At 39.4% G+C, this 8,812-nt stretch overlaps 1 long non-coding RNA gene across 1 annotated transcript; it reads left to right on the top strand.

The window, feature by feature from the left end:
- Positions 1 to 7,641: 7,641 nt before the first annotated feature.
- Positions 7,642 to 8,525, top strand: LOC119027639. The gene is made up of 2 exons (XR_005077451.1): positions 7,642 to 7,990; positions 8,080 to 8,525. It is a non-coding gene; the product is annotated as an uncharacterized LOC119027639 (long non-coding RNA).
- Positions 8,526 to 8,812: the final 287 nt, after the last annotated feature.

Consider the following 8,812-nt stretch of genomic DNA (forward strand, 5'->3'; position numbering starts at 1 on the left):
TGGCCCTTGTGTTTTGATTGTACTTGTATTTGAATGTATCTGCTGCTATGATGACGTCACACGAATTAATCGAGGTAGATATAATAAGGTCGAGGCAACGCTCTGCCTGGTAAGTTTCACAAGTCTAATCTAGACAAACAACTGACTACTTCAACTAGAAGTAATGTCACACGTATATTGTCGTAAATACATTGGACGGACCAGCTGGTTACATGTTAAGGTACTTACCTTCAGGAGCTCTGCACCAGCTGACTTCTTCGTTACTCATAGATTTGCAATTCTTAGGTTAAAGCTTCTTGGAAGGGAAATTGTATAATACTTGTTTTTCAAAAGAAAAAGGATGGCCTTGCTGGTTATGCAATCACCAGCTTCCTATTTTATTTTTTCAACATCTGATTGTGTCATGGTTGACCTCTAGCAACTCAGACCACATGCATTTAAGTTATTTAACAAATATTTAACATTTATTCTCCTCTATATCCAGATGTGTTTGAAACATCACAATGAAACCATAAAGTCAGCTGCAAATTATTCTCTGCTCTCCACAGAACACAGTGCATGATAGGAAACACTCAACTTTTCCCCTGATGGAAAGAGAAGCTGCTTATATTAGTTGCTGTTCGCTGTAATTTGTAAAATTGCACGTTTATGGTGAAAATGTGATATATCAGTAAAAGACTGACAACACAAACACTTCACACAGGCTTCGACAGCAATGAGGCCACAAACTGACTCTTTTTACTCTTACTCTTTTCAACTTACCAGAGACGTTGAGCCGACATTCACTAAAGTCCACACCATAGTTTGTCCTCACATCACACAGGTACCAGCCTGAGTCCTCAGTCCTGAGTCTGGACACATGAAGTCTGAGTCGTCCGTCTCTGTAGACGTCTTTGTCCCACTGGACTCGTCCTACAAACTGTTGATCCCAAGACACCGGGACCTCAACACCTTCATGTGGACATAACAGGACTGAGATTTTGTGACCAGTTTTCATCTCACAGTGGATAAAAAGGGAGTCGGGTGAAGTGTCAGCTGTGGTTGTGAACGTCCATTCCAGTATGGAAGCGAGGAAGCTGGGAAGGGGACAACTTAAAATGTCATTTGACAAATGTGCAACAGAAACTTCGACCACAACACACTGAAGTGTCTGCTCAGGATAAACAGGGAAGTCCTATGTGGAAACAGAAGCTCAATAGTGACAGTTTAGGATGAAAAGAAGAAGAAACAGTTGTCTTGTAATATTTTAATGGGAAGTCTGCTGTTGGAAAGCTAAGGTTAAACAAGAAGGTAAAGTGTTGTTCAGCCAACTGAGGACACTTTTAAGCAATGTAATCACAGAAGAGGTTAGTAGAAATCATGTAAGTAAAAAACATCATTGCCCTTTGTGGAAGTCCTGCATATGAGAAGATTTTAATAATAAACACTAAGTAGTCTGTCTTGATAAGTTTGCATTCAAGATTGTGTGTATTTATTATCAGTTGTTTTCTCATGACTTTATATGGATGTTTCTATGTATTTCTAATGTATCAGTGTTACAACACTGACAACATGTCACCATGTCCCAGATTCACAGCTTCCATCTGTCTGCAGGAGCAGCACCAGTTCTGCAGTGTTTCCATGTGGCAGCTAGATGCTATTAGCAGCTGGCAGACAAGTCAACTACCAGCACAATCTTGTGACAGAAGTACAATACAGCAGTCTGCTGTGATGTTTATTAGTTACATATGATCCACAAAGTTAATTCACTTCAGATAATCACATTGTATTCAGCCTAGTTTTTGTTTTTTTCGGACTCCTACAGCTGAACTGTCTGTGGTCTGTTTATGAGGAAATCCAATATTCAGTTCAGAGTGTTAATAGGTATAAACAAAGTTTGATTAGATCAACTCAAAGTTTACATTGTAATTTTTCTTGACTTCAGAGTTCATCATATTTCATTATTTGGCGGTTTGTCTGGAAGATATTTTGAAGTGAACTGGGTGCATCTTTATGATTTTGTCTTCTCCTCCAGCAGGTTTGGGCAGGTCATTATTTTAAGATATTATTACGATCAAACACTCCTGTTGGCTGTCAAAAGAAGTGTGTTTGACCCTGGACACTCCTCACATGAACCATCTCTGTACAGAATCGGTGTGTTTGAGGTCTGAAGGACACAAAGAGGCGATGCTGCCTGCTGACCTGCTGGACTTTATTAGAGATCAAATACAACAAATACTGAGAAATGATTAACTTCATAAAAAATGCAGTCAACTCCTGGATTACACATATTCACAAAGTGCATTATTACACATGATTGACCCACAAAATAGAACTGTGATTTTACACAAATGATTGTAAAGTGAATCATGAGTTTTAAACAGTGTTCAATGTGTTCATGCTGGTGAACTGCTTCTGTTATTAATGTTCCAGTTATGTTGAGTCATAATGCAGTGGATCCTTTTCACATCAATCTGCACTTTGACCTGACAGCTGCAGTACAACATGATGAGACCTGATGTTCACTGACTCCAGTTTCAAGAGGCTGCCTGCTGTCAGACACATTCACATACTTAGTGATCCTGTTTGAATTTTGTCATGAATCACACATATGATGAATCTTCCCAAACGCTTCAGACGTTCAACGGATGGGGCGGTGTGTTCTGCACTGTGAAAATGGCTCATTACATTGAAAAGTTCATCATTTGCGACTAAAATAATGGTTGCAGGTGATGTATTAGTGACCCCTGAGCCCTGCATTTCTAATCTATTGAACATGTGAATGTGAATGTGAAGATAGTGAAAATGTTAGCTGAGTATTTGTGGACTAAACACAAAAATACAAACTAAACCACACAGCATGTTTTTAGTTACTTAGTCAGCGAGCTGTCTCCACTTTGTGTCACCTGAAGTATTTAATTCTGAGCTGGACGGAAGAACTGCTTCTCTTTACAGCACCAAGTGTCTGAAATGAGGAGGAGTTGTTGTTATGTGCTGTTGCATGAGCTCAACTCGTGATCATGAGGCTACAGTGTTTTTTGGTTTGGTGAAAGTGAAAGTGAAGTTGGATCAGCTGTATTGGCTGTATTCAGTGAGGTCATGACAAAATGCAATGTGTTTGTTTTCCATGAGTGAATAAATAAGTTGTTCTCAGAGGAAAATAACATCCCAGAACACTGTTTGAAGAATCACAGAATACTTTATGTACATTGAATTCATCACACACAGCTCCACATACCCACTGCACAGCTCTGTTTTATTACTGAGACAGTTCTGGTGTTTCACCCTGTCTCAAGGAGAACAACTCTGTCTGTCTTTAATCTGCTTTCCATCAATACATCTCTCACTTCATGAGTGGTTTGTTCAGAGTTTAAATTTCACCACTATCAGTGTGACCCTGATTATTCCAGGTCCTGGAAAACTTTGACCAGCAGAGGGCGCCCCGAGCGCAGAGCGGAGGAGCAGGACCAGGAGACCATCACCAGGCTCCCTTGAAAGTTTTCGTGATTTTAAGAGTCGGTACATGAGGAGAAAGTAAAACATTACAAGTTGTCAAACGGCCACCACAATTCTACATCACTGATACTTTCTTGTAAATTCGGCGTTAAATGCAAAACTTTGTTTAAATGCAAAAGATGTCTCTTTCTTTGTAAAAAAAAAAAAAAAAAAAGAAGAAGAAAAGAATAAAATGTCATTTTTGCCACCTCATCGTCGTCATAGCCTTTCTGCTGCCTGTCTGCTGCCTGTCTGAAGAGTTTCTTCCATCCCAGCGGCTTTTACCTCAGCAATTACACTACATGCACCAAAGAATAAAACATATTGACTGGAAACATGTCACATTTCACAGATACAGTAAACTTACCACGATACACTGCTTCTCGTGGTCCAGGGAAAATGTCACCAGACTTCATTAGAAAAACGCTCAATTTTGAGCCTTGTAGCGGTGAGAGAAACTCCATACATTTTGTGAAACGCTGTCTATGACATATTCTCATCTTTTTCTGCCTTCGTCTTTAATTCGGCTAGTGGTAAAAAAAAAAAAAAAAAAAGAAAAAAGAAAAAAAAAGAATAGCTCAAATAAATCATGTAGTTTCATTTAAACGAAAAGAAAATTTGAGATCAAACATCTTTCAATCTGTCGAGAAGTCGAGTGTTTCCCATCATGCACTGTTCTCCGTGGAGAGAAGAGAAAAATCTGCAGTTGTCTTAATGCTGCGATTTTGATGCTTCAAACACATATTGAGAAATGCGAGAGGACGCTGGAAAGGAACAAACACAACCAAATGTGATTTCACTCTGAACATGCGCAGAAAACGCAGAAAACGTGGACCACAACGCACTCAGTAGTCATGCCCGAATGAAACAGGAGATGAGGAGCAGGGCGTGGTAAAATTGCGTCCCTGGGACAGTCGACAGTTACAGAGATCTGTCAGCTGTTTGCCACTGTTGGTTTATACAATGAGAAGCATCTGAGTCGCCACTGACCGATCGGACGGAAGAGCCAGGTAATTTTTAATTTTCACAATATTCAAGGAGCATCAGAAAGTAACTGACCTTTCTCTGTAAAAGCAGTCTGGTTTAGTAAAAAATAAAATATACATCTGCGTGACGAAATATTTAAGCAGGAATTCCGTTTCTGCTTGTGTGACTCTTGTGTGCGTAAAGACTATTTATTGAAATTGAAACAGAATCAGATATTTGCCTCGGCTTTCATCTGCATGAACTCTAACGTGAGTTTGGGTTTATTTGCAGTTGTTTTCTCATGACTTTTTATGCAGACAGTGTTTATATGTTTGTCAAATGTATCAGTGTTACATGTTCACATCATGATATTAGTTTTATACGTCAGCTTCATTCTATGACCCATAGATGCATGAGTGCGGAGCCCTAGACATGACATGGTCAAAAAAAAAAAAAAAAAAAAAAAAAAAAGGCGTGCGCACGAAATACTAACTAAGGATATTAATATTTGTTTCATTCCTGGGCAGCTGGGTAAGCAAATCGAGCGCCCCCGTGATGTCTATGGCGAGTGTCTTTTCTTATTCCGTTCTCGTCAGTGTCTTATTATCCCGCATTTAACTGCAGTCAAGCCACCCTCCACTCCAAAATCCCCGGTCAACCTAGCTGTCACTTAATTTGCAGTGCCTGTATATAGGCGATATTACGGTAATGCCGTGCCAGAACAGAATTCAAAATAAAAGCAGACACTTATGAAGGCAGTCTGCAATTTCACACAAATACAATCAATCAGCCAGTCTGTTAATTGATTGATGAATTATCTAAATGATTAGATGATTACTTAATTGAGCATTTAAGGAATTAATTCATTGATTATTTATCTATTATTTAATTCATATAACCATCCTTATTCTGACCACACTGAAGCCTTAGGAGATGGGGGCCAGGACATTTCATCTGTTTGTACAATTAGTCCAACATAAAAAACGAACACAATAGCTGGAGTTTCTGATGAGGAATTTCAAAATAAAAGCCCACTTTATAGTCAAATATTTTCAATATTTCCACATTAAGAGGAAACTACCAGTTTCCACAGACTCATTTCACTTCAGACTGATAGAACTCATTGTCAGAGTTGCACTCAGATAATTCCAGCAAGTTCTGATGTGGATTTTCAAAATTAAAGCCCTCTAAAAAGTGACCTTTGATGATATTTTCCTTTGATTCAGATTTACTTTAAAGAAAATTGCCTGTTTCCACAGACTCATTTCTGTTCAGACTGATAGTACTCAACGTCAGAGTTGCACCCAGAAAATTCCATGAGGATCTGATGTGGATTTTCAAAATTAAAGCACTTTGAAAATTGAGATTGTTGATAATACTTCCTTTTGATTTCAGATTTACTACTTGTTTCCACAGACACATTTCACTTCAGACTGATAGAACCCAACCTCAGAGTTGCACTCGGATAATTTCAGGAAGTTCTGATGTGGATTTTCAAAATTAAAGCCCTGTCAAATGTGTCATTTTTGCTAATAATTCCCTTTATTTCAGATTCACTTTAAAAGAAAACTACCTGTTTCCACAAACTCATTTGTGTTCAGATTGGTAGTACTTCAAGTCAGAGTGTCACTCATGTAGTTCCAGGAGGATCTGATGTGGATTTTCAAAATTAAAGCCCTCTAAAATGTGACATTTCTGCTAATATTTCACTTTGATTTCAGACTTACTTTAAAAGAAAACTACCTGTTTCCACAGACTCATTTCTGTTCAGAGTGATAGTACTCAACGTCAGAGTTGCAACCAGATAATTCCAGGAGGATCTGATGTGGATTTTCAAAATTTTGAAAATCCCAATAAAATACATTTACATTCGTGGTGAAAACATGATAACTTGTTGAAAAGTTCAAGGGGGATGAATACTTTTAGAAGGAACTGTATATAGACAATATCATTTAAATTCAAATGAACAAATCCACCTATATAATAGGCAAACTAAAGAACAACGAAGCAAACTCTCTAAAGGGAGAGGGACTAGCACTGGTAAAAGACTGTAAAACTATAAGCACACAAGGCAGAAGATAAAAATCTGGCCAACATGGGCCAGGTGAGGGAGCACATGTGGCAGACAGACAAGGAAGAAACACTTTGCGACTGAAACTACAGGACATGGTAGTCTTCCGGGGTGACTGGGTTGGTGAAATTGGCCCTGCTGAAAGAGGTGTTCATGTCAATCTGAATTTGGAGGGAAAATAATGCTTAAATAATTTGAGAACAACTCTGAGGTTGAATACCATCAGTCTGAAGTGAAATTAGTCTGTGGACACCGGCAGATTCCCTCCAATATCAATCTGTATTTGAGGGAAATATTATAAATATTTTGCGTTTCACAGGGCTTAAATTTTGAAAATCCACATCAGATCCTCCTGGAATTATCTGAGTGCAATTCTGACGTTGAGTACTATCACTCTGAAGTGAAGTGAGTCTGTGGAAACAGGTACTGTTCTTTTAAATTAAATATGAAATCAAAGGAAAATATCAGCAAAAAAGTCACATTTTGGAGGGCTTTAATTGTGAAAATCCACATCAGAACTTCCTGGAACTACATGAGTGACACTCTGAGTTGGAAGAGTATGTGTTATTATCACATATCAACTTTTTTGTTTTTAATTATTGTTTTATTGATACAGATACTGGAGGGCCAGTTAGGGATTTTTTTACACAAAATTAAATGTTGTAGTATTGATAAGAGTATCGGTATCAGTATCAGTATCGATAAAATCCTAACGATATCCACCCCTAGTAATGAGCAGGATATTGAAGACAGAGGAGTATTGTAAAGACTAAAGACAGACTGTAGATGTTGGTTGTGGTACATGTGAGGACTGAACTGTGATCACATGACTCTTCACCTCTGTCTCCTCTCACAGGGAGAAGATGATCTGCAGGATCCTGCTGCTCATCAGGCTCAACTGTGTCTGTGGTTAGTTTACAGCTTCACTTTATTACACTGTGATTCAATCGATCAGTTAAAGTCGCCCACATGTGAGCAAACAGTTGATGTTGATGAGCCTCTGCAGCTCTGAGACGTCACTAAACTGTCCACAGAAACATGTAGATGGAGTTTAAAGGCTGCCATGTTAAAGCTGTCAGTGTGTCTGCTCCTCACTTTCCCTCTCTGTCTCCTCAACAGGAACATTTGTAGTGAATGTGACACAGACCTCCTATCAGGCAGAGGAGAACCACAACATCACACTGGAATGGACGTTCACAACCACAGTTGACACTTCCCCCGACTCTCTTTTTGTCTTCTGTGATCTGAGAACTGATCACAAAGCCTCAGTCCTGTTTGTTCTATCTGGAGGTGTTGAGGTCCCAGAGTCTCGGGATCAACAGTTTGTAGGACGAGTCCAGTTGGACAAAGACGTCCTCAGTGATGGACGACTCAGACTTCATGTGTCCAGACTCAGGACTGAGGACTCAGGCCGGTATCGCTGTAAAGTGAGGAGGAATAACGTTTTGAACTCCAGTGACTGTTGGCTCAACGTCTCAGGTAAGTTGATTGACTAGAAGTCAGTAGACTTTATAAACAGGTTCAATTCAACAGGTTTTCAGCTGTTCTGTTGTTTGGTCTCTTTACAGCAGCGAGGGATTGTCCCGAACCTGAGAGATCCAACACAGACACAACTGAGAGATCCAACACAGCAGGTGGTGGAAGGATCGGCCTCTACTGTGTACTGGGACTGACAGCAGCAGTGGTAGTTGTGTTGGTTGTTCGTTACATTTTATTTAACAACATTTCTGCTCAGGCTCTGGTGGAGGATCTGAGGAAATAGTTTGATCAACAATTAAATCGGGGACTATTGGGTGCCCACAGACATCCTGGATCAGGCTGTTGCACTGGACAGGTTGATGGAGTGTGATGGAGGGTTGTGTTGTTTGTTTTTTAACTTTTATTTATTCACCGTCTGCCTGATGAGTCCAGGAGAGGATTTAGAAAAGTTCCAGCTCAGCCGGAGCAGAGGAAACCGTTTGATCCACAACTTAATGAGACCGTTTTTAACAACAATAAACAACAATGGAGTTGATGTTCTTCACCTTTGTTGTCCATTATTTCGACAGGATGTCTCATCAAACTCTGTCACTTATTAGACAGATCTGAAATCTGCTCTGTGTTCACTTTACTGAAATAATGCTGAGAAAATGCTGAGAAACATGTCGACCTCATACACCACGTGGAACGACTCTGTGCACTTTTGGTTGTTACCTTTTTCATTTATAGCTCTATATGATGAATTAGCCCTTAATAAGAAATAACATTAACATTGACAGTATATCCTGTATATCCTGTGCTGGCCTCCTGCAGGATGTAAAG

Source organism: Acanthopagrus latus, chromosome 10 (assembly GCF_904848185.1).
Source record: "Acanthopagrus latus isolate v.2019 chromosome 10, fAcaLat1.1, whole genome shotgun sequence".
In the NCBI taxonomy this organism is placed as follows: domain Eukaryota; kingdom Metazoa; phylum Chordata; class Actinopteri; order Spariformes; family Sparidae; genus Acanthopagrus; species Acanthopagrus latus.